The sequence below is a fragment of the Homarus americanus genome, unplaced genomic scaffold, assembly GCF_018991925.1.
Source record: "Homarus americanus isolate GMGI-L3 unplaced genomic scaffold, GMGI_Hamer_2.0 scaffold25827, whole genome shotgun sequence".
Taxonomy (NCBI): Eukaryota; Metazoa; Arthropoda; class Malacostraca; order Decapoda; family Nephropidae; genus Homarus; species Homarus americanus.
In genome coordinates this window covers 11,464,782-11,491,729 of record NW_024738300.1, presented here as the reverse complement: position 1 = coordinate 11,491,729, position 26,948 = coordinate 11,464,782, and the positions used below count along the sequence as shown (strand labels likewise).

Sequence of the window (26,948 nt, the reverse complement as noted above, 5' to 3'; positions counted from 1 at the left end):
TATTATGAAACCTTCTATCTAACGGATTGCTTTGCGATGGAAGTTCGTTATATGGAGGTTTTACTGTATATTGGGTGTAAATTCTTCTTGCTAGTTGAGATGGTGATTGGGCAGTTGGGTTCAGGAATTAATGGACCTCAGATCTATTAGTTTTCAATTCTAATGGGACCCAATTACAATGGCTTAGGGTTCATTCCTAATAGACCCCAGTCCTAATAGGCCCGATTCCTAATAGAACCCACCTCCAATAGTAAAGTTAGGACCAGGACCCATTTGACCTGCAGCAGTTGCGAGGGAAAAAAATAGATTATAACAAAGTGTTGAGAGAGAAGGGGAGGTGGGGGAGGGAAGGGGGGGGAGGGGGGAGGGGGGCAGAGGAGGTTAAAGCAGTGTGTGTAGGTGTGTGTGTATGTGGCTGTAGGCGGTGTGTACGTGTGTGTGTGCGGGTGGGGGGGCGGGGGTGCCAGCGGGTGCCAGGTGGTGATGTCGACGAGTGCCAGGTCTCAGTGAGGCCAGTGGGGCCAGAGATAGAGGTGGCTGCCGTGCCTCCCTCCCTGCCGTGTATGTGTGGGCGTCAACCTCCCAAGGTGTATATATGTGTGTCGACCTCATCCACCCATCCTCTAGCTGTGGGCGTGAACGTAGACCCTCACAGTGTAGTGGTACCTATAGCTGTGGGTGTGGGCGCGAACGTTCAAGATGTACATATGTGTGTGTGTGTGTCGGTATCACCATCAAACCTCATATTGTGGGTGATGTGAACTTGAACCTAGATAACACACTTGGCCTAGCTGCCCCACCTCACTTAAAACAACAGTGAGAGTGAACCAATTTTCCTCCCACCTCCGACAATACATCACACAGGAAAACAAAAGAAAACAAAAATTTAGCAACTTGGATAATAATACTGACAGTGAGGTAACAGTGAGCTAACAGTGAACTAACAGTGAGTTCCTGCAGCGTGGCGTCAGGCTCTAGGAAATGCCTCATGATTGTAGTGAAAATAAAGACTTAACTTATCGTGTATGGGGAAGATGAAACTGCTGTCCCTGTACTTGATGGGATATAGTGAAGTACAGTGCTTGATATTGTGTTCTGGATCAACTGATGGTAATATCCTGTGTCTGTGTGGCTCGTTCTGTGTGTACATGGTCTTGTGTGGCTCAGATGGTGAGTGTAGTGTTGATCAGTGATTTTGTAGACATGACCAGTGTGAGACATCGAATTTTGAGGTCAGGTTAGGTTAGATCAGGTCAGGTTAGGTCAGGTTAAGTGGGGTAAGGCCACAGAGGACCACAGGGTAGTCAGTGTGCCAGACAAGGAATTAACGTTTGCAAGGCCGCACCCCGCTGCTGCTGCTGCTTCTACCGCACTTCCTCGTAGAAACTAAAACTGTCGTACCCATCCAAGCTCTCGCTACCACCACCATCACTACCATCGACCTACTGCTGCCACCACCATCACCTCCACCTCATCCACGATTCGCACCATCACCACCACCACCTCCATAATATCTTTCACCACCATCACCACCATCACCACCATCACCACCTCCATAATATCTTTCACCACCACCATCACCACCATCTATTTTAGTTATAAGTTATGTGATATGTTATTTAGTTTTTATTTCATTAATTTTACGACCAAAACACTACAACTCCTGAGGTGATTTACGTTCACTGTAGGTTAGGTTAGGGCAGGTTTGGTTAGGTTAGGTTAGGTCTGGTTAGGTTACTCCTCTTCCTTTTCTTTGAGCGGGTGAATTAGTGGGTGCAGGAACACACACACACACACACACACACACACACACACACACACACACACACACACACACACACACACACCTACCTACCTACCTACCTACCTACCTCCATATTGATTCACCAAGCTTGGTATATCAATTCACTGTGGGTATGAACTGTAGGCACCATTTTCGTTTGCTTACCCCCGTCACGTAGACAACACCTCAATTGTCTACCACCTTGAATCATTCTTTAGGAATCGGAAAAAAATTTCTCCTATATCGATATGTTTTAATGTTGGTTTATTAATGTTAGCCCCGGTTTAAATTTATTGGTTTAATTTGATGTGTCGTAATGTTTTCGTAGATAAGGTCCCGATAGCTCATGCTGTTGTTTACATTCGATTTCCAACTCATGACTTTGACTCCCACTGTGTTCTTTATGGAGCGCTGTCACCTCCGTCTTGTGTGTGTTTATGCATTTCAATTAACTTCTACATCTGTGTTAGTTTGTGTATGTATCCGTGAATGTAGAACTATAGCTAAGTGTGTGGTAGTGTATGTTCCGTTGTATGGTGGAAAGTGTATTGTATATACTTCTTATATAACGAAAGGAGAAATCAGGCAAGTTTTATCGTCAAAAATCAATCCAGTGAGAAAAAAAAAAGTTGTTTGGAATTGTTGAAGGAATATCACTGATGGGGAGTGATAGTCCGGGATATAAACAGATGCTGGTAGGTAGAGGCTGAGGAAGATGTAATACTAACAGGAAACACTTAGCTGCTATCTACCATATCCCTTTCCCATACCCCCTTCCCATACCCCCTTCCCATACCCCCTTCCCATACTATCTACCATATCCCTTTCCCATACCCCCTTCCCATACCCCCTTCCCATACCCCCTTCCCATACCCCCTTCCCCCCTCCGCCGATGGTGAGTGCGATATGGCGGTACTGTCGAGTGTAGCTTATCAGGAGTGTGTTGATAAGGGTATTTGTGGAGTGAGGCAGATGTAAAGACGAATTCAGTTAATACCACCTCTATTTCACTTATACCGAAGGTCTAAAGTCACATTACTTATTGCCGTCTTGTGTCAGTGTGAAGTGTACGTTATCTGTTTCATGTTTCTCGTTATTGATAGTAAGTAAAAATAATGAACGATTCCTACTTGTGCAAGAATCATATGAAAATAAGCTCTCCCTCCCTCCCTCCCTCCCTCCCTCCCTCTCCAAGCTTATAATCACCTGATGAACAAAACACACAAACACTACCTGGGGGGAAGGGTTTGGTTAGGTTAGCGCTAGGTTTGGTTAGCGTTAGGTTTGGTTAGGTTAGCGGTAGGTTAGCGTTAGGTTTGATTAGGTTAGCGTTAGGTTAGCGTTTGGTTTGGTTAGCGTTAGGTTTAGTTAGGTTAGCGTTAGGTTTGGTTAGGTTAGCGTTAGGGTGTTTAATCATTAGGTGAAATTTAAGTTGAGTATTAATCCTAATATATTCCTTATATAATGTAAACAATACTTGATACTTTTAACCCTCTATGATAATATCATTAATTTTTTTCTCATAAATTAACGACAGATGATTTATTTTTACACCGTTCCTATAGAGGTATTTTGATCAGCTTCGGTAAATATGGTACTAAATTTTCACTTGTTAACACACTCACGGTTTGAAGACACTTTAGGTAAGTGTGTCAAGGGAAGGGAGTGGGTGGAGGAGGAATGAGTGAGTGGGTGGAGGAGGAATGAGGTAGGAGGAGGAATCAGTAAGTGGGTGGAGGAGGAATGAGTGGGTGGAGGGTAATAAGGAAAGAGGAGGAATGAGTGAGTGGGTGGAGGAGGAATGAGTGGGTGGAGGTTAATAAGGGAGGAGGAGGAGTGAGCTAGGGCGGTGGAAGGATTGTATTGTGGGCGTGAGTAAGGAAGGGGGTGGTAAGGGGGGAGAGGAGGGGAGAAGGAGAGTGTACTGAGGGAGAGAGAGGGAGGGAGGCTACCGTGTTCCGGGGTCTGTGGGTGAGTTAAGGGGATGTGAGGGGGGGCCTCTCTCTCTCTCTCTCGTGTTTTTATTCGAACATTAATTCCTCTTAAGCGCTGATCGTATCTTAGCGACGTAAAGCAAGAGCCATGATAAATCACATTAGATTCTGACCCTATGACGACGCCGGGAATAGAACCAAGACTGGGTCAGGGTCACGGGCAGGAATAGAACCATTACTAGGTCAGGGTCACGGGCGGGAATAGAACCTTTACTAGGTCAGGATCACGGGCGGGAATAGAGCCATTACTGGGTCAGGGTCACGGGCGGGAATAGAACCATTACGAGGTCAGGGTCACGGGCGGGAATAGAACCATTACTAGGTCAGGGTCACGGGCGGGAATAGAACCATTACTAGGTCAGGGTCACGGGCGGGAATAGAACCATTACTAGATCAGGGTCAGTGTTTGAAACAGTTGATATTACCATTGACTGTCTCCTCCAGGGTGTTTATTTACGGATTATAAAACGTAACAAACTGCGGGAAGGAAACTGAGGACAAAACTTAAAGAAATAAATGAATATAGTTTAGGTGTTAGAAACATCGTCAGTTATATATACCGTGAATACCTGAGACTCCTTCTGTGTTGTACTGCGACACACACACACACACACACACACACATACACATACATACACACACACACACAGACACACATTGCAAGTTGAAGGTATGAACAATTATGTGTTGATATTGTTGTTTAGATCTTGTCGTTATTTATATTTTTACATTTAATTTTTACCTGTGTGTGTGTGTGTGTGTGTGTGTGTGTGTGTGTGTGTGTGTGTGTGTGTGTGTGTGTTTTGCGCCGTGAGAGGAAGAGATAAATAATAGAAAAGTTTAATTGCAATGAACTGGATGGTATTTTTTAGTCTTGTTCTTTTGTCACAGGATTACGAAATGCGTTAGTCAGCTCAATATCCGTCTTTCTTGACTTGACTTACACATACGAGAGGATGATGTAAGTAGGCAGTCAGTAAGAAACCGTACCGGGAACTTGGCTTGGCTTGGCTTGTTGTGGAAAATATCACGGATGGTTCAACACCTCACAACAGCCACAAGACATCCCACACGTACCAATTCGGGTAACACCATTGTCAAAATAATTATATATCTATTTTTGTTTTTCTTGGTAATGATAATAGTGTGAAAGTAGTTTGAAAATTGTGTACTTAACCTCACCTCATCACGCGAGAACTAAGTGTTGAACAGTTAACTTGACGGCATAGAAAGAGTGGATAAACAGTGCTGATGTGTTCATGGTGATATTTTTATAACCAGAAAAAAATAGAGTTTATCGTAGGAAGAAATATAATAAAACAGTTAATTTTTTCAGTTTTTAAGATAAGAAAACTAATTTGACAATAGAAAAAAAAATATGTTAAATTAAACAGTGAAATTTAGTAAAAATTTTATAGTGTGAATACCTCGTCCTGCGCCTGTGTGTTTAGTGTGGCGCCAAACATTGTGACGCACGGAAACACTCAGAGTCGCACGTCATAAGAAAGTGTCGACGCTCCATTACCCTGCCTGCACTGTGTTGATGCCAGAAACCCGGAAAATATTCTCCACCTAACACTGTTGAAGGTAAGTACGCATGAGACCCAATGAGTGTTACTGTGTTAGTCTGGGTTTGTTGAGGGGAGAGAGAAGGGACATACTTGGGTCTTTACTAAATTTTGAGATGGTGAAAACCAAGAGAGGATTTTAAGGAGACTAGACATCAAGGGGCAGGTGGCTTATAATGTATAAATTATTAGATAAACGCGATAAACTACAGCGACTTTGAAGGAAGAAAAGGAGAGAAATGTGCTTTAGAATATAACTTAAGTCAGAATAATCTTTTTCTTGATAAATGTTGAAGGAATAATGAGAAAATGGCCGACATGTCAGTTGTTTTAGTGTATTATAATAATAATAATAATAATAATAATAATAAAAATAATAATAAACGGTTTATTAATAGAGTTGCAGCCGGTGGCTGAAAATATACGAACTTACATGTGATTTAGACAAAATGATATGCTTTGAATACATTTACAGGGCTGTACAGTACATAAATCAGGAGTTGTTTATTATTTTAACAATAGATGGGATGGTGCTATTATATCTATCGGTGCGGGCTCTTATGGGCTGAATTTTGTTGTAGTGGCAGACTGCACGAGGTGGGCGGGGGACTGCCGGTGGCAGGAGGTGGCGATGACGAGGAAGGTGCAGTAGTCCACTGCCAAACCTTGCTAGTGCTTGGTGGTGGAGGTCACTGAGGGATGGGATTTCCAGGGTGGAGAGAGCATTGTTGTAACCGGAGTAGTCTGCGCCGAGCATGATTCTGCAGGCCCTTTTCTGTACCTTCTCTAGCTGACGTGTGTGTGTGTGTGTGTGTGTGTCTGTCTGTCTGTCTGTCTGTGTATTTTCTTCACCTCAGATTAAAATACCAACATAACCTTGAAGAGTACCACCTGAATTACATACACAGCAATTAAGAGTCAGAAGTTAGATACCTGTACACACTCTTTGGAAAAATTATCCTTTTTAGTTTTTGTGTTGTGTTAGGGAACGTTTATGGATAAGATAGTTTGTATTTTTTTTTTTTTTTAATTTTTGGGCTCATTTTCTCTTTCTCTTATCTCTGTGTCTCTATCGCCCTGTCTCTTCTTTTTATCTCTATTTCATTATCTCTTTCTGTCTCTTTATCTCTTTCTCTGTCTGTCTCTCTTTCGTCAAGCACAATCATCATTATTTACAAGTTATATCCACCTTTTTGAACCATTTGAACATCTTGCCAGGCACTGTGGATCAGCCGCGTAAAACAGACAAAACTCAAATTGTGCGGGAACGAAATCTTTGCCTGGGAGCCTTGACAAATGTGTGTCAAGCCATTGTGACCTTGGGCTTGTTAGTGCACACCTGGCCACCATGTCTCACCTGGCCACCGTGTCTCACCTACGCTGATCTTCTACACACAATATTTCAACAACACTTCCTTAAACACTTCTTCTAAAGGACAATTAATCCCCCTAAGTAAACACAGCGCTGGAGTCTTCTCGCCACTAACACGGTGGTGAAGTCTTTTCGCCACTATTTAAATATTTTTTTTATATGTCCTCTTGAGAGTTACTGTCGCCTTATTATAAGTCGACTGTTAAGGAAGTTGTTTATATCTTAGCGCACACAACTGGACACAAATTTAATGCCATCTATGTAAAATATTCGTCGAGAAGACCAAACAGTTTAATTATATTACTCTTAAGATTGTGATCTATTTAGGATGACAATCTTTCTGCACGGAGGCCAACTCTTATGTCACGAGGGCAGAAGGGAAGTCATAAAGTAAACTGATAAACCAGAATTATCTAGGGAAACATTTTGGGTGGCGGTGTGTGTGTGTGTGTGTGTGTGTGTGTGTGTGTGTGTGTGTGTGTGTGTGTTAATATGGTTCCTCAGCATCTTATCTCCTGATCTTCCTTCCAACATTCTTATATATTTTGTGGGATAGTTGTACCGATTAAATTGTTGTTTTACTAAGCGGTTTAACCTGTGTTTTTGTTTCTTGTGGGTGTTTTATAGTGAGTGTGGGTGTTTTATAGTGAGTGTGGGTGTTTTATAGTGAGTGTGGGTGTTTTATAGTGAGTGTGGGTGTTTTATAGTGAGTGTGGGTGTTTTATAGTGAGTGTGGGTGTTTTATAGTGACATATTTTTATTTATTTATTATGAAACGAAAACAAAAATCTTGTTTATTTTAGGAGCTTCTGAAATTACGTATTCCGAGGTGATGGTAGTTAATGAGAGGTACTTAAGAATGACACTCAAGGGACTATAGGGGTTAAGATCTTTACCATTCATCCGGTACTAACGATTAACTTTAGCCGGATAACAGTACCGGGTGTCTGTAACTGGTCAAGACACCGGTTATCAGTGACAAATTTATACGCGGGTGGAAGGTACCGGGTATGAATCGGGTTTTATAAGTGTGTGTGTGTGTGTGTGTGTGTGTGTGTGGAGAGAGAACATGATGCAAGGGATGTAAGAGTTGGTTGGCACCCTCACCGTCGCCCCTGAGAGAGCACTTTTTGAAGGTGTTGTGTCCTTGGGTGACTATAAATGGTCGTGTCTGAGTGTAAACATCACACATGTCGTCCTCCACGTGTCTCTTACCTGTACGTTTTATTTGTCTCTGTAATTAGTTAAGTCTCGGTGGTCTAATGTCCTCCAGGTGTTTATCTTTTATGTGGCGTTGATATGAGATGATTATTATGTTTTTTTTTTCCCCGTCATGTCTCTTGCTGGTTCATGTTATTATCCACTAGGAAAGGGAGAATGTTTATGTGGTTTAGTAAGTGTTTATATCTTGAGGGTGTATAGTATGAATGAGCCACTTGCTGTACGGTGCTCCCTCAATATATCAACACATACGAAGTTCTTGTATGTTTTCGTGTTTTGGATTTCCATAATTTTAAACCTTTTCTAATTTTTATTTATGTCATTTTTTCTTCTACTAATAACAACTAATTCCATAAGTTCACAATGGAGTGTATGTTAACTACTGTGATTGCCATTAGGTTAATTGTGTATGTGGTTAACGTATTTTATGGCTTGTGGACTGAAACATAACCAGTGAGTTTGTTTAGTAGAGGCGCAGTGCCCCTCCCACCTGGCACACCTCACCTCCGCCTCTCACCCTCCCTATACTGTTGGTGGCACCTGGTGTAGGCCACACGCCTCTGCCTCCTCCGTCTGTCCATCTCTGCCTTCAGTGTCATCGTGTGTCCTAGCAGTAGTAGCAATATACTTAGAGTCTAGCTTCGACCTACGATCAGACACCTGGCCACTAGCAACAATATCGCCAGCCCACTAGCAGAGGCAACACTTACCAACTGGGCGTCAGCACTAGCCTACTATTAACAAAAACTCCATTAGCACCAGCAACACCTACCCACTACCAACAGCATCTGCCCACTACTAGCAGCACCTGCCCGCTAACAGCATCACCTGCCTACTAGCAGCACCTGCACCTGCCCACTAGCAGCACCTGGCGGCGACCTGTGTGCCAGCCACCCACGCTTACCATCTCCCTTGCCAATCGCCCACCGCATACCACCTACCCAGCCAAGTGTCCGCTCCACCTCCCTCCCTCTCCCCCTCCTCCTCCTCACTCACTCACTCACTCACTCACTCACTCACTCTTTACCTCCTCATCTCCCTCATTCCATCTCAACCTCCTCTTCCTTCCTTCCGACCCAACTTTTGCTTCTCTTCTCTCCTACTCCAGCCTTCCTCTCTCACATTCCATCCTTGCCTCCTTCTCTCCCCCATTCCATTTAGTGTTTGGGCTCGAATCTAAATCTTGTGAGAGACAATGAGATGATGTGTATGTATTTGGAACCTAACCTAACCTAACCTAATCTAACCTAGCCTAATCTAACCTAACCTAACCTAACCTAACCTAACCTAACCTAACCTAACCTTCAGCTCATTAAGCTCTCAGGAACGTAGGATAGGTCTCGGCTGGGTAGGTGTGTGTGTGTGTGTGCCTCACGTTGAGATACATTCTTACCAGGTACACTAAAACAACACTAAGGGAGATAAGGGAGAAGGGAGATTAAGGGAGGGATTAAAAGGGATGTAGGGAGATAGGGGGAATTTTTAGCTTCTTGGTGAATGAAAATAGGGAGAATAGGAAGGATTTTTAAACACCAATGGGGATAGAAGTAGGGAGGGAAGGAGGTAGGTAAGGAAGGAAGGAGGTAGAGATGGAAGGAGGTAGGGAAGGAAGTCATTAACGGCAGCATCTCTCAGCGTAAGGAGGTAGGTAGGTAAGGTGTGGAGGTGATGTGCCTAGCTGTAATGGAAGCACACACACCAGACCCTTGAGACAGACAGTAATGAAGTACGGGGCCCAACGTCTAAATGGGCCCCAACCTAATCTGAACATTAAAATTGGGGCCCAGATCGAATGGGTTCTAGTGCTGATTGGATTGTTGTTCTAATTGGCCCCAGGCGTAATGAATTTTTGTCCTGATGGGGCCCAGTCCTCATGAATTATGGTCCTGGTGGGCCCCGATCCTATATAGGTCCTTTTACAAATTATCCTCATCCAACTGGGTCCTTATCCGAACAGACCCCAGTCCTAATAGATCCTGATGGGTTTCTAGTGTCGATGGGATCCTAACGTAATTATGCCACACTTAATAGGATCTCCACTTATAAGGCTTGGGTCTGAGTCCAATTAGCCTTCAACTCCGGGTTTTAGGTACAATCGGCCCCTTGACGTTGGCTGACGAGAGACTTCCTGACCCTCTGAGGTTAGGTTATGGAAAGGTAAAGGTGAATAGATACTGATTATTAACATTGAAGGGAAAGGTGAGAGGATGGAGGGAGAGGGGAAGGAAGGAGAAACGAAGGAATGTGAGAGTAAGGAGAGAAGGGAAGGAAAGAATGAATACGTTGGATAAGGAAAGAAGGAAAGTATTTATTTTAATGGATAAGAGAAAGAATAGTGGATGGAGTAAGGAGTTGGATGGGAAAGGGAAGGATTTGTTTTGTTTTGGTAAGGGAAAGGTGATGGGTGAGGGAGGAGTGTGTTGAGGAAGGGAGAGGAGTAATTAATTTTTTTTAGGTAGGTAACAGGAGGAAGGAAGCTATAGGTTGGTAGTAGGTAGAGGTGAGAGCGCCATAATTTGATGAATGAGGGAGTGAGAGGAAATAGGTATTGTAGATAGGTATGTAGGTAGGTAGATAGGTAAGTAGGTTGGAAGGTACTGTAGGTAGGTGGTTAAGATGGGTAGGATAGGAAGTGATTTACCATACTTAGTCAGCGTATCGAGAGCAGCATAATGACGCAATAACTTACCTTGACACAATAACTTACCTTGACGCAATAACTCACCTTGACACAATAACTCACCTTGACACAATAACTTACCTTGACACAATGACTTACCTTGACGCAATAAACACAATAAACGAGGTATATTGATGGGGTAATGGGACTAATGTACTGTCGCCTTGAAATAGTACCACGCCAGGCAGAAAGGGGTGGGGTAGGGTAGGCAGACGTTCGCCAGGATTAGATTTCATTTTGTCGTTGTGGTTTAGTGACGGCGGGAGATACAGAGACTGGGTGTGAGATATGTCGAGTCATCCTCCTCCTTCTCTTCTTCTCTTCTTCATTCTCTTGTCCTTCTTCCTCATCTTCTCCTCATCTTCCTCTCCTCTTCCTTCTCTTCTTTTTTTCGCCCTCTCCTTCCTCTTCATTCTAACTGGTGTTTTCTTCGTCCTTTCCTCCTCTTCCTCTTGGTCCTTTTTCCTTGTCCTTCCTCCTCTTATACCCCGCCCTTTCTCTTCCTCCCCGCCCTCCCTCTTATACCCCGTCCTTTCTCTTCCTCCCCGCCCTTCCTCTTCCTCCCCGCCCTTCCTCTTCCTCCCCGCCCTTCCTCTTCCTCCCCGCCCTTCCCTCTTCCTCCCCGCCTTTCCTCTTCCTCCCCGCCCTTCCTCTTCCTCCCCGCCCTTTCTCTTCCTCCCCGCCCTTCCTCTCTTCCTCCCGCCCTTCCTCTTCCTCCCGCCCTTCCTCTTCCTCCCCGCCCTTCCTCCTTCCTCTTCCTCCCGCCCCCTCTTCCTCCCCACCCTTCCTCTTCCTCCCGCCCTTCCTCCTCCTCCTCTTCGCCAGAGAGTGTCTCTTCTCTGTGGCCAGAGCTCCTCCATTGCACACAACTAGCGGTCTCTCGCTCGTAAACATGATTCCCTTCCCCTCCTCTTCCTCCTCCCCCTCTACCCCCCCTCCCCCTACTCCCTTCCCCTTCCTCCTCCCCCTCCCCCTCTACTCCCCTCCCCTTCACCCCTCCCCCTCTACCTCTCGTCTCTGAGGCCTTCCCCTTACCCAGCTAATTTGGGACCTCCTTTGGGATATTTTGGTGTGGGAGCCGAGAGACGAGGAAGGAGGAGGAGGAGGAGGAGAGAGGAGGAGGAGGAGGGACCTTCACTAGTAATTCTGCCTTTCCTCCTCCACATCCCCTACCCCCCCCTCCTTCTACCTACCCCTCTTTTCTCTCTATCTCCCCTTCCTTCTTTCTCCCCTTTCATTCCCCCCCTTCCTCCTTCTCCCCTCTCCCCAGTCTGGCCGTGTTATGTCTGCAGGTCTCCACCACCACCACCACCACTCCTCATATTTACCCCTCCCCCCATTATATAGTTACACATCATTAAGGCTCTAGTAAAATATTGGTACATCTCACTATTTCTTTTCGTTGTGCACCGCCACATACTGTAGGCCTCTCTCTCCTGACTCAAATAGGCCTCTCTCTCTCTCCTGTCTCAAATAGGCCTCTCTCTCTCTCTCTCTCTCTCTCTCTCTCTCTCTCTCTCCCTCTCTCTCTCTCTCCTGGCTCAAATATAAGTTATATCTCCAACCAGGACTATACCATATGTTTTATCTCATGTTTTACCTAACCTAACCTGACCTGACCTGACCTGACCTGACCTGACCTAATCTACTCTAACCTAACCTGGTGTGTTGATAGCTGGTGGTGGTGGTGTGATGGTGTAGGTGATAGTGTGGTGTGGTGTGATGGTGTAGGTGATAGTGTGGTGTGGTGTGATGGTGTAGGTGATAGTGTGGTGTGGTGTGATGGTGTAGGTGATAGTGTGGTGTGGTGTGATGGTGTAGGTGATAGTGTGGTGTGGTGTGATGGTGTAGGTGATAGTGTGGTGTGGTGTGATGGTGTAGGTGATAGTGTGGTGTGGTGTGATGGTGTTTAATTTGTACTCTGCTAGATTGTGGTCTGGTATGGGCCCCGATCGTAATGGGCCCCAATCCTTCTGGGCCCCAATCCTTCTGGGCCCCAATCCTGATGGCTATATTAATTTAGGCTTCGTTGGGACTTTTATGTTAGTTTAGGTTAGGTTAGGTTTGGTTAGATTAGGTTAGGGTTAGGTTAGGTTAGGATTTTTAATGTAACTCCAGTATAATGGTGTTGGCGTGGTGACTGTCAAGAGGTAGTGATGATAGTTGTGGTGGTCTCGTCGTTATTAATAAGCACCGGAAGTGGTGATTGAGGTGCTGTCATGGGTGGTGGTGGTGTCATGGGTGGAGGTGCTGTCATGGGTGGAGGTGCTGTCATGGGTGGTGGTGGTGGTGGTGGTGTAAGGTGTCAAGTTTTTTGGGTAAGTTGGTGAGGTGAATGTTAAATTGTGGGCTAGTTGTTAATGTCACTTTCTAATGTGGGGAGTACACGGCTGTCACTGTCTGGATTTGTCTTTTGGAGTCATTTGTCTCTCTGTCTGTCTGTGTCTGTCTGTCTGTCTGTGCTTGGAGGATTTCGTAAGAGATTTCATGAGGCAGGAACAGAATTTGACGAACTTTGTCACTTTATTGTATTTAGATGATAGTTAATTAGTAAGGGCTGTGTGTGTGTGTGTGTGTGTGTGTGTGTGTGTGTGTGTGTGTGTGTGTGTGTGTGTGTGTGTGTCAGGTAAAACAGTGGGTCCCTGCCTTAATGAACATGACTGGGTCCCTTTTGCGATTAGTGTTCATTTAACCAAGTCACCTCTGAGGCGCAGGTGGTGGTGGTGCAGTGGAGGCGACGTGAGGTAGAATGTCAGTTGAACCAGCAGCACCACCAGTCATCAATCGCGGCCCCCACGTCACCTTCCACAAATGGTGTCTAAATATATTCATCGTAATGCAAACTATCCACTATATTTACTCACCCTGTCGTGTTTGTTGCATGGACGGTATGGACAGGTGCCCCAAATAGGACAGATCAATGTGGAGGCAGGTTAGTATTTGAAGTGAAAGCGTTATCACCACTCACTGTAATTCACTGGTGATCGTGGCTTCCTGTGAGGAGTGTTGGCAAGCACGAGAAACTGCCGCCAAGTATACGGACGTAGGCTATAAATGTACAACTCTATATTATTATATTTAGACCGGGACCCACTCCAAGAATATATTGCCGAGTGACTTTCTTCTTGTATGTTTTGGTAACCATTTTTTTTTTTTTTTGGTATCCGGATTTAAGGTTGTTGACAAGGCTAATGTTTGTGCTACACTTCGGTGGTGGATAAGGGGGGGCATAACTGCACCTCAGACGGGCGCCAGTCCTAATACACCCTTACATAATCACACACAACCATTAGGATTGAGGCTCACTGGGATTAGGGTCTATTTGTACCAGGGTCTATTAGGACTAGGAGCTATTAGTTCTAGGGTTTAATAGGACCGGATCTCATTAGGATAAGGCCTGTATGGACAACACTTCAATATATTTGTATCAGATTTGGAACACATTGAGTCTTGGCATCTTATACTATGGTCTATTATGTCGTGGTACGTGTGGTTGACCCCTAGAAAGGTCACAAGGACAGTGGTCTATAAAACACATTAATAGCACCGTCACGATAAGGGTCAATTGACTACTAAAGATATCCCAAGAATTGATCATTGTCTTCGTTATGCCTCGCTTGCAACAACATCCCTCACACACGACAAATAGAATCAGCTAAATCAGTAAAGACGGGAATGGGGATGAGGAAACACAGCCCAAAAAACCTTACCATCTGAGTGTTGTTAAAGTACCAGCAGTCACAGTTTGTTATAGTCGTGAATAAAATGTTAAGTAGGGGAGGGGAGGCCACTTCCTGCATCTCGTCATATGGCAGTGGATGGTGTGTGTGTGTGTCTTGCTCCTTTGGTTCTATTTCCTGTGTTTATTCCTTAAGCTTGTAGTGTGTGTCCTTCACCCTAGTCTCCTTTGGTCGGGTGTAGAATAAGGTATAGGTTAGGTTTCACTTTGGCTTCTGCTTCGTCGGTATTCTTGTCATTTTTTACCGGATTATCGACTTTTCATATTGGTATAAACTTTATATTTTTCTCCTTGGGGATTTTAATTCAATTTTTAGGTAAATTAAAGGTACAGACTCATACCAAAAGATTTCTCAATTTAAAATTATGTACAAACTTTCCATATGATCGTAGCTGACGTAATTGTTATGTTATTTTTAGATGTTATTTCACCGTACAAACCTCTATGAAATCCGCTCTGTGACTGGTACTAAGTGCTTGTCCTCTCTGCGTACTTGACCCATCATTTGTTAGTGAAGAAGTCAGGGTATCTAACTTTAGGTAGGTGACAGCTAGGTTTATGGTCAGTACAGCAGCAGGAGGCACCAGCGTCGCATATACTGAGTCTGGTAGTGTGAAACAGTCAGAGTCATGTGGTATTCTCTTTACCCCATAATGATGACGCTGTTATGGAAATAAGCCAAATGAACGTTCACTCAATTCTGGCTACACCGGCGGGAATTAAGTGTGTGTGTGTGTGTGTGTGTGTGTGTGTGTGTGTGTGTGTGTGTGTGTGAGAGAGACAGAGATAACGAGAGATAAGAAGATGATAGTGTAGTGTACTAGTGTGGGGGACTCACGATTTATGGAGGCGTTTCTACACTTCCCGACACCATTTATTGTTCCTCATTGCATTGTTGTTGGGTTTTATAGTGTCAATGTTAACAGAAATTAACCGTGTGGGCATAACTGTCTCTCTCTCCACACACACACACACTGGCTGGCTAAAATCAACAGCAACACACAAATTCTCACCATACATTGTCATTCGTCACGTGAAGATCTGACACCTTTGTTTATTTCACTTTAAGAATAACTACCGTAAACCCAACCTAAGCTAACCTAACCTACCCTAAACCCAACCTAAGCTAACCTAACCTAACCTAACCTAAACCCAACCTAAGCTAACCTAACCTAACCTAAACCCAACCTAAGCTAACCTAACCTAACCTAACCTAAACCCAACCTAAGCTAACCTAACCTAACCTAAACCCAACCTAAGCTAACCTAACCTAAGCCTAAACCCAACCCTAACCTAACCTAACCTAACCTAAACCTAAGCCTAAGCTAACCTAACCTAACCCCTAACCCTACCTAACCCTAAACCCCAACCCTAACCTAAACTAACCTAAGCTAACCTAACCCCAAAACCTCTAACCTAACCTGCCTAAACCCAACCTAAGCTAACCTAACCTACCTACCCTCTAACCTAACCTGCCTAAACTCTAACACAACTGCCTAAAAACCCAACCTAACCTAACCTAACCTAACCTAACCTAACCTATCCTAAACCCAACCTAAGCTAACCTAACCTACCCTAAACCCAACCTAAGCTAACCTAACCTAACCCCAACCTAAGCTAACCTAACCAAAGACAATAGCAGAATACAATACCTCTATTATTTGGTCTAATATGTACCTGTATACAGAGCCCCGTGGATGGTAGGGGGCATAACAATAACACGTTTTAAAAGATAACATAAAGATAACACTGAGACGTGGTCAATCGTGATGGATGGTCAACTGTTGGCTGGGGGACAAGACCTCGTGATGTGACACTCGGTTCTCTCTATTTATACTTCCTGTAATCACCACCAAGTGTAAATAATGATAAGGTGAGGGTTGTAGTGTGTGTGTGTGTGTGTGTGTGTGTGTGTGTGTGTGTGTGTGTGTGTGTGTGTGTCCCCCCGTTAATAACAGATGCCATCACTTGCTTGGAGACTATATCGTTTTAGTTGACATCACCGTTTTAAACATTACATTCCTTTCTTTATTATAAAATTCTAGAGTAAAAAAAAATGTCATTAAAATCTATTACCATCTTGAAATTCCTACATATAAATAATTTCAGCATGGAGAATTTCTTTTAGTGGTTCTGAGTAATGACTAAAATTGGATGTGGAATTGTCAGAGGTCTTGAGTCTTAGTTTACAATACCTCGTGCCTCATTGTTGACGTAATCCTCATGACGCTGTGTGTGTGTGTGTGTGTGTGTGTGTGTGTGTGTGTCACGTGCATTCCTGTCCTACATTACCACCATCAATACTAACACTTTAACCACCACTACACTCACACCATTAGACCTATGTACTAGTATGGGTGTCAGTTAATATCACCACCTCACAAAAATATGAACGTGATCCATCCTGGTGAAAAATAGGACAATATCACCCAGGGACAAATTCCTACAATCTATCTACGCCTGTCACTCTCCGACACACGGGAGTATTACGAGGTTATGCCGACACGCTAAGATTCATGAGTAGATGTAGCAGTGATGGAGAGCTTGGGAGATGGGTCATATGGCTGTAGTGGTGATGAAGAGCTTGGTGGACCCCTGCAGTAGTGCCAGTAGTAATAATAGTAGTGGTTGTAGTAGTAGTAGTAGTAGTAGTAGTGGTGGTAGTAATGTAGAGGTTGAACTTGAGAAACGTGTCATATAAAGTGAGACAGTTAAGTACTACCTGTAATAATAAGGATGGGAGACGACCCAGCCACATGACGTCCTTAATGACAGTATCAGCAGAGAATGAGGTCAAGTCATTCTTGTGTTGGAGCTCTACACCCAGGTCACCTTTCACGACGACATAACACTTGATATACGGACACCATAACAAGTGGTGTATTGTACCTGGTGTGGGTATACATACTTGGTTAATATATTCACAGCAACTATTGTCCTTGTCGTCCTACTGATGGCTGGCTGGCTCACTGAAAAATGAACCACCCTCACGGCCACCAGGGAGCGTCCTGCCCTCTTGGCCACTGTGCAGTTTTCCGTGTCACTTTTTAATAGTACCCATCATCTTCACAGCCGTTGGCAATATTCTAAACTGAACGTCTTTTTAGTTGGTTGTAAACAACTTACTTGCCAGGAACTCACTTGCCCGATTACTTTTTATATCCAGTATACTTATATGTTTTTACTACGGTAACAGCTGGGCTAATATGTGGCCTCCTTTGAACCTGTTTTTTGTTCATGTTGTTTACACTTATTTATGTTTATTAAGACACATTTTGATGATATTGTATCTTGTAATAATTTGTACAACAACCACATTACTTTACCGTAAGATGTATAGTTATTAAAAAAAAAGTTTATCACCATGATGTGCTCAGATAATGTGGGATGGTGGTGCTCAAGTTGTTATCACCTGAGGCTGTACGCTCGTTTGTTGTCCTCCTGTGAGTTGTCGACAGTGTCCCTGGAGCTACTCTCTAGCATAGACCTTGGTGCCTAGGCTCAGGTTTTGGTGACCGGCCAAATTAGGCGGGGTTTAATCCTTGCGCTGCCTAATTCAATTTCAGACTGTAGTTCCCAGCTGTGTTAAGAATAGAGGGAACAAGGAACATGAATTTTACGGATTTAATTATTGGATTTTTAGTATTGATTATAAATAATTGAGCATTACAACTAAGAAAGTTAAGTTGGAAGAGAAAATAGCTAAAAAAAATTAAGACTTACCCTGGCTGGACAAAGTTTACCCTTACAATATTGTCAGAGGGAGAGAAATATTGCTGTTAGAGGAAGGAATTAGATCTTATAGTGGTTTTAGACAGATTCAATTAAGTTCTTGCAGTTATATAATACGCTGAGTGAATTATATAAATTGACTTCGTTTCCATAAGTTTAACCCTTTGAGGACGATTTATTAACCCTTAGATGACGATTTAATCCTTTGAGAATGATATTTTAACCCTTTGAGGACGATGATTTAACCCACTAGGACTCAAAGGACTAAGCCAGGAACAGTCAAGGTGAGGATATGGGTCTTATTGGTTAGTTTTATCAATAGCACAAAACCAGCATCCAATCAGAGCACCACCATCTCTTCTCTAGACACATTCTCCTAGCATTAAGTCTCTTGGAAACTTCTCTGCGTGGATTTCGTCCCGTAAGAGTACCAAGTGAATGTATCTACTTCAGAGAGAGATATTCAGAGTATAGTAAGTTTGTTTTCTTATTTTGAATGTTTTTTGTTGTGTATTATATAGGTACAGCCAACCAGTAGACTAAACATACACCCATACATGCTTACTTGAAGGGATTGTTCATCACAGGAATCTTTAGGCCTACTGTAGTCCAGAGGCTGATATTTGGACGATCATTTTTTTCCTTCTATCTGGAGATGTAATAACAGTTTGGAAGTAAATACAGAATGTTCGTGAATTGGGATAAGTTGATGGGATGGAGTGCGTGACGGGGCGGGGCGGGGCGGGGCGGGGCGGGGCGGGGCGGTGGTGTTGGGAGCTGATGACTTCACTGATCACGACAAAGGAAGACTTGGTGGTGGAGGTGTATTGTTCTATCCCAGCCAGGCATAGCGGAGTGAGGGAGGGGATGGATGAGTAACGTTGCCGCTAGCTGGGGGAGAAAATGCATGAGAGAGAGAGAGAGAGAGAGAGAGAGAGAGAGAGAGAGAGAGAGAGACTGGAACGGTTTAAGATATTCCTGGAAAAAAAATCCATGAGTCGATGAAACAAAATATGTTCACCAAACTTCATCTTTTATCCATTGATAATATTTATGACTTAACGTAGCTGTAGTTTGTCTGTTTGTTTGATACGATGGTGACTAAGCCGCTGGAGTGTTGACCCCCTCTCCTTCACGTCTAGGGACCTTCCTGTTAAATATTTAGCGATAACCCATGAAGGTGTCAGGTCCACCACCCATCATGGTCTAGTGGCGTGACTCTGTTCAGAATTTAGAATTATATAAAAAGTCGATGAATGACATACCAGGCATGATAGAGGTGACAGATAGTTTGTTTCACAGTGGTGTCCTGTGCTCTTGCCCGCGGCTCCTGGCACTCGTACCAACCACGTGGCACCGTGCCGCAGGAAATGACGTCATAGTCTCCACGGTAATTGCAGTGCGTCCCTCACCGTCCCGACTCGATGTGACCATAATGATGTTAAGTGTGACGACCTTAGTAGGGTGTGGTGGAGATGGTGGTATGATGCTGGTGGTAGTGGTGATGTTGGTGTGGTATAGTGTTTGGTGTGGTGTTGATGGTGATTTGTCACTACTGGTGGTGATATACCATAAGTGTGGTGTTCCTGGTGTTGTTATTGGTGGTGATGATTTTCGTGTTGGTAGTGTGTCAATGTTGTCACGGTCCATAGTGTGTGTTTGTTGTCAATGGTGATGGTGTAAGTGTGTTGTCAGCGATAGTGTGTTATTAATGTTGTTGTATTAATCGGCCATGGAGTTCGTATGTTGCCAGTAGTGATGATGTTGTCAATGGTGGTGGTGTACTTGTCACAGGCAAGATCGTCTGTTATAGCTGTGTGTTCATACGTGTATATGTATGCGTGTGTGTATGTGTGTAATCATAAGTGTAGGCCAGATCACCTACCTCACCACACCTACACTGGCTGCTGTTACCCTACTGAGGTAAACACATGACGTCACCGCTCCTCAGCCAATCACAACTCCCCCTCTACCTATATCACATCATTGAACTATATTTAGTCTGGCTTGGCGTGTCTGTCTCATGAACTATGGGGAGTTGTGCCTGTGTCTTATAATAGGGACAAGGGTAGGTGGCGCGTATAGGGATATTTGGTAATGGGTTATATATAGTCGAGACGTGTGGCTCAAGGCGTCACTGCGAGGCGGCTTGTAGGGGGACACTCTGGAATTTTGCAGACGTGTTGGTATTGCTGATCGTCTACCTCTAACTAGCAATGCTATTTTTATACTATATGTGGGTCTCGATGTACTAGTGTATAAGAATAAAATGAAAAATGAATGTTATGGCGATAGACACATTGTTATGTTTGGCAATGGAGTGTTGGTATTGGTGGGAGAAGCCTGTGTGTGTGTTGGTCTGGGGCTTCCTGTACCCTACACACTGTTGTTTCTTCTGCTGCTGTGTTCTTCATGGTGATGTGTACTGTCCTTACTTTCACGTGGGATTACGAGTAGTCAGGTGTGTACTACAGGTGAACTAATTGCTTCAAAGGACAACACCTGGGGAAATCGGATTGGACACCTCAGGATGTTAAAAACCCTCACTAAAATACCTGAGTAGGGATGGTGGTGGAAGGTGTAGTAATTGGATTGACTTTTAGTGGAGGAGTTTTGGGTTGTGTACATTGATGTGAGATGTAAACACACACACACACACACACACACACACACACACACACACACACACACACACACATTTATTCTCAATTCTAGTTAGGTTTGGTTAGGTTAGGTTAGGTAATCACCAGGAACCAAGTAAAAGATTCCTATCAGTTCGTCGGCCGCGTGGTGGTGCCTGCGACCGTCTCCCTGGCAGCCCCTGCAACAAGTACTCGGGGGCAACGGCTGGTATCCGAGAGTATTTAACCCAGCGGTAAAGGAAAACAAACTTGAGACTAATATAGAATGTGGGTGTTCGGTGGTGGGGGTTAGGTTAGGTTAGGTTAGGTTAGGGCCTATTTGGACTGCGACCCATTTACGTCCTAGTTTAGTTTTGCTTTTTAAGGTGAAGGAGTCGTAGTGTTGGATAGTGGAAATTGTGGTTGAAGTACCATAGTGTGTAAGGGAGGTGGTAATGTCAAGGTGTATATGCTGAGGAAGGAGTTTAGAGAACGGCCGCACATAGGAAAACATAGAGAGAGAGAGAGAGAGAGAGAGAGAGACGCCATTATACAGCACAGATAAGATGAAAAAAATCGAATCGATGCTTACAGGAACCAACTGTTTAATTCCCATAGGAGCAAAAATTTCGTCGTCAAAGAATAAGGACTGATAGTGGTACCGTTTCTTACTGACATCGGTATCATTTCTTACTGATAGTGGTACCGTTTCTTACTGACATCGGTACCGTTTCTTACTGATAGTGGTACCGTTTCTTACTGACATCGGTATCGTTTCTTACTGATAGTGGTACCGTTTCTTACTGACATCGGTATCATTTCTTACTGATAGTGGTACCGTTTCTTACTATCATTTCTTACTGATAGTGGTTTCTTACTGACTACTGATAGTGGTACCGTTTCTTACTGACATCGGTATCATTTCTTACTGATAGTGGTACCGTTTCTTAGTGACAGTCGGCGGTACACACCCAAGTTAGTGATCCAGGGTTTAGAGTCGATGAGCTTACCGTGGTTGTATGTGTGTTTTGCTGTGTTTTGTACTATAATGTGGGACCCATTTGGCTAAATCTTTGTGTCACTCGCTTTTGGCACGGTCACTCGCCACACACACCTGGTTCTCTCTTCACTAACAACTTACAACACAGGTGCTTCTCAAGACGTGCACACGGGTAAAAAAAATTGATAAATAACTAAATAAAAGAATTGTAACTAAACCAGGAATTAGGAGTAAAAATAATAAATAAATACACCTGCGTAATATTAGTAAATTAATAGAATTACCTGTAGTTAATTGTTAAACAGGTGAGATAGATAAAAAATAGGGAATTGGAGAAAAAATAATAATGATCGTAGGGCAGTTAATGTAATATATATTCATTAATGAGGCGTACTTAAAAAAAAACTCCATCGTGTGGGAAAAATGTTGTTGACCCCTTTGACTAAGGAAAGGCGGGACTTGAGTCTAACTAAAGGTAAATAAAATTAAATATTCAAAAACAACCTGTCTCGGGTTTTGGGGTTCGAGTTTCGGGGTTCAACCTGGGGTTCAACTCGGGTTCAACTTTGGGGTTCGAGTTTTGGGGTTCAACTTTGGGGGTTCGAGTTGGGGGATTCGATTTTGAGGTAGAGTAATTGATCTTCGACATACTATGAAAGACTTGTAAAAGATGTTCTGAAACTTAACCTTTCATTAGTAAATATTGCAAAAAAATACATAAAAAAATTAGCTGGATTTGGTTTGGACGTCTTGATAAGTGTCCTTGAAAACGCCCTTGAAAAACACGGGAAGAAATACATAAAACGTGTCTTATATATTTGACTGAAATGTGTGAGATGTTCTGTCAGGTGATGCTATCTGGTGGTGAATGAGGCGGCGGCAGAGAGATGGTTGTGATCGTGGTGGGGGTGAGATTAGATTTAGAGGGGAATAATATCAAGAGAAGACCCCATAAAACTGCCACAGTCCGCGCATGTGTGTGTGTGTGTGTGTGTGGTTATTTATACACACACAATAAACTCCCTCTCCCTCCCTCTCACTCTGTTTACTACTCCCTCTTCCCATTTATGCCCACTCTATTTCCCAGTCTCACCAAGCCCACTCCAAACACCTCTAATATGCATGTACCCCACTCCGCCCATCACGCCCACTTCGCCCATCACGCCCACTCTACCGACTCATGTAATGGCCAGACCTTTCCAAGAGAGTTTATACGATTTGTTGTTTTTATGCGAGGTCGTTTTTTCTAGGTTAGGTTAGGTCAGGTCAGGTCAGGTCAGGTCAAATATGGAAAGAGAGTGGTATTGACTTTACTACTCCCATCTTTGCTTGAATCAATGTTTATATTTCAGGATTGTGGTGTTGACGAGGTGCGGGGAGGTGAAAGTAGCGGGTGTGTGTGTGTCTGTGTGTCTGTGTGTGTGTGTGTGTGTGTGTGTGTGTGTGTGTGTGTGTGTGTGTGTGTGTGTGTGTGTGTGTGTGTGTGTGTGGGGCGCTTGATGACCTCTTCACCATGATAGCCACTCGACTTACTTAAGGTGAGTCTATTCTAACACGTTCATCAACTTTTCTCTAATTGATTCACTGTGATTGCTTGTAGTTGTTGGTCATGTGATTGATTTCATTTTGGAGTTTGTGATTTAAAGTCGAATTCACTATATATTCCCAGATTGGTAGTAGTGGGAGGAAGAGGAAAGAGGATGGGGTGGAAAATGAACATAAGAACATAAGTCGACTTGTGAAAGAGACTTAGCGGTACTTGTAAGCCCGGTCCTACGGCCTAGAAAACAGTGCGTTAATATTCGAAATAAGGCAAACAGAGTATTGGGTTTTATATCTAGAAGTGTAAGTAATAAGAGTGTAGAGGTCTTATTGCAATTATATCTTGCGCTAGTCAGGCCGCACCTCGATTATGTGGTTCAGTTCTGGTGCCCTTATTATAGAATGAATATCCTTCTTTCCCATCTTCGTTTTTCACTTTTTGTTCTATTTCATTATCTTATTGTCCTTCTCCCCCCTCCTCATCTATTTCTTTTTCTTCACTATTTCCTCCTCTTTTTCATATTCCTCCTCGTCTATCTTCTATTCTTCCTCATTTTCCACTCTATCCTCTTTTTTTCCCTCCTCTTCCTCCTCCTCCTACAACCACTACTACCAATCTAAGAATATATAGCAAATTCGACTTTAAATCACAAATCCTCTCAACCTAGGAGTAACGTTCACCCATCCCATTTGTTAGTTCATTTTATCACCTCAAGCCATTTGGCAGGATGTGAAGGGAATAATTTAGTATAACTGGTGGAGGATGGAGACAGATGCTGCTTGTATTTACACCCTAGGATTGACTTCTCTTTGTAGGATTGACTTCTCTTGAGTAATACTGAAATATCTTTACGGGGAATCTTAATAGTCGAAACTGTCCTCGATTTCCTGAGATAGTATGATCGAAACTCACTCTTAAGAATTTTTCATTAATAGTATTTTGGTGTGGGTTAAATAATACGGTATATATAGGTGTTAAGATATTGGTTAACTAATACGGTATATAAGATAGTATTTTTGGTATGGGTTAACTAATTCGGTATAATTGAGTATTTTGGTATGGGTGTGTCCGTGTGTGCATATGCGTGTTAGGATTTAGGGGAAACACGTGAGGTAGTCTGGCAGGAGGCCTAAAGGAATAACCGCTGCAGTTTCCGTGTACAAAAGCGAGCTGCCACTGTTTATTTACCTTGAATTAGTATAACAGGCGTCTCTTTCCCTGTGTGTGTGAAGTGATGCTATGGGTTACACGCTTGCTATTCGTCCGGGCGTGAAGGGATGGAGGAAGGAGGAGAGAGAGAGGGGGTAAGATGGAGGGAGAGCAGGGAGTGAGGGGAAGGTGAGGGGGGGGTGGGGGTTAGGAGGTGCGCACTATGTGTTGGCCTTGATAACATTGCTACCACCTGTCTTTGTTGTTATTGTTGTTGTTGTTGTTCTTTCATAACAATGTTACTTGAACTGCGGTAGTGAGACAGTTTTTTATTTTTTATTTATTATTTTTTTTGTTTTGTTTTTCTTAATTTGGGCACTTTTGTTTTTCGTTTGTTTTACATTTATCAGTAAGTAGAGGTGTTGTCGTGTTCAGGTCTTCCATGTTTATTATTTTATCGTTGCTTGAGACAATTGACGAGGCAACGAAAATCAAAACAAAGATTTACAAGGTCTTTTTTATGTCTTGTGGTCACTTGAGGTTGTTTGTGTATTGCCTACGTCAGGGTCCAGAGTCTCCAAAAAAAAAAAAGGTTCTTACACTGATTATTTCTCGTAAGTAAAGATTCGTAAAAAGACTCACAACTGATACCCTACTGTAAATGTCGATCGAGTCTCAGGGTAATTTTCATGTTATTTTAGATGTTATTTCGGTGCTTATACCTTTAGAATTAACAGAGAAGCGTCGGTGTTAAGTCTTGATGGTATGCAGTTAACTCCTGGTTTCGTCTGTCAGCAAGAGTAAAGACTTGGGCTGTGTTTGTGCAGATAATTTTCAATCTTTATCACTTATTTTACGTGGCCTCCTCTCCCCTGGCATGGAAGCTTTGATCCTGGTGTCAGCTTTAACCGTTAAGTAGTGCCAAAGACATTACCAGATACTTCAACATTGACCACAAGCCCAGATGAGTGACCTTGACCCCGTTTTTTTAAGGTCATATAGGGTCGGTTTATTGCAGTATAGTATTCGTGTAGGATCAGCATGAGGCGGGTAAGATTCTTATTGAAGGATAGCTATATCCTTTAAGCCCATTGTACTTAGAGGGGAGTAAGGAGATACCAGCGGCATGGAAGGAGGGGGAGGTAAAGGAAGACGATGAATAAATAGGAAGGAAGGAAGGAAGGAATAGGGAGGGAGTTGGATACTAACGAGAGAGGTAACACAGGACCGACCTCTGTTTACCTTCAGTTTACTTTCAATTTGCAGCCTTAGTTTACCTTCAGTTTACAGCTAGTTAATTACCTCGTGTGGTAGTTTTCAGCACCTCACACACACCTGGTTTCTTCAACACCTATAATGTGACGGGTTTTAACTATACCACCTGATTCATAAACATATTTAGCTGGGTTAAATCATCCCAGCCCCCCAGCCCCCCCCCGCCTGCCCTTCTTGACCTGACTGATGGCGTCTTCCGTGTGAGGGATTGTTTTTTGTTTTCTAGTTCAGATTAACGAAGGTCAAAAGTGATTTCTTGGTCATCCTTGTTATTCGGCATGTGATGTTTACGTACTTATTAAATGTTGTCTATTGTGAAAGTGAGGTCAGGTCAGGTTAGATTAGGTTAGGTTAGGTTAGGTTAGGTTAGGTTAGGTTAGGTTAGGTTAAGTGTCGTACTATAAGAAGTAGTTAACGTTACAATATTGAAAGGTTTGGTTAGGTTATGTGTCCATGTTAGGTTGGGTTAGGTTAGGCAGGTCAACCCAGGTGATCAGTGTCTTAAACCAGGTCAAATGGGCCGCCCAGACCTAATGGACCCTAACAAGCAAGTATAGGTGAGGGACTGTGAGGACTACAGGGCCAATTTGACTAGACAATAGATTTGGTTGGGGTCTACTGGGACTGGGTGAGGGGATGGGGGATGGGTGTTCGCTGGAGCCCTCTTGAGACATCAGGTAAACAACTTCCAGTAAACAGATAATGGACGTTGATAAAAGGTGACTGGTTAAATGGGCTCCTGAACTAATGGACTTCAACCTAACCTAACCCTAACTAGCAACCCAACCTTAACCCAAGCCAACTAGCAGCAACCTAACCAGCCCAACCTAACCTAACCCTAACCAGCCCCCTAACCTAACCTAACCTACAACCAACCAGCAACCCAGCAACCCAGCCCCAACCAGCCCAACCCAACCCAAGCAACCTAACCAGCAACCCAACCCTAACCAGCAACCCAACCTAACCAGCCCAGCAACCCAACCTAACCCTAACCCTAACAATCAGCAGTATTAATGCCGGCTGGACTACTTAAAGGGATCACGTGTGTGTGTGTGTGTGTGTGTGTGTGTTACATGATTGTTCGTTTTTTTCCCGGAATTGATATTTAAGATTTCCTGTGACAAGCGAAAAAGCGTGAGGACATTCTTTCTTTCTTTCTTTCTTTTTTCTTTCTTTCTTTGCCTCAAAATCAAATTGGTGTTTTAGAGAGAGAGAGAGAAATTCAAATAGTAGCTCTCCACGTAACAGCCTCCGTAAATCACACACACACA

At 43.4% G+C, this 26,948-nt stretch overlaps 1 protein-coding gene across 20 annotated transcripts in view; it reads left to right on the top strand.

Annotated features, from left to right (window-relative positions):
- The window catches only part of LOC121873864 (mitogen-activated protein kinase kinase kinase 7-interacting protein 3 homolog), a 112,469-nt gene that overhangs the window by 32,453 nt on the left and 53,068 nt on the right, over nt 1-26,948 (top strand). For 13 of the 20 annotated variants that reach the window (XR_006090316.1, XR_006090315.1, XM_042377692.1 and 10 more), the window contains one exon: nt 5,114-5,364. The exons of 4 other annotated variants lie outside the window; for them this stretch is intronic. The gene's annotated coding sequence lies outside the window, so the exon portion shown is untranslated. Of the gene's footprint in view, nt 1-505; nt 588-5,113; nt 5,365-23,062; nt 23,249-26,948 lie in introns of those variants that run through there. 3 more of the 20 variants (XM_042377679.1, XM_042377674.1, XM_042377675.1) reach the window with 3 other exon arrangements.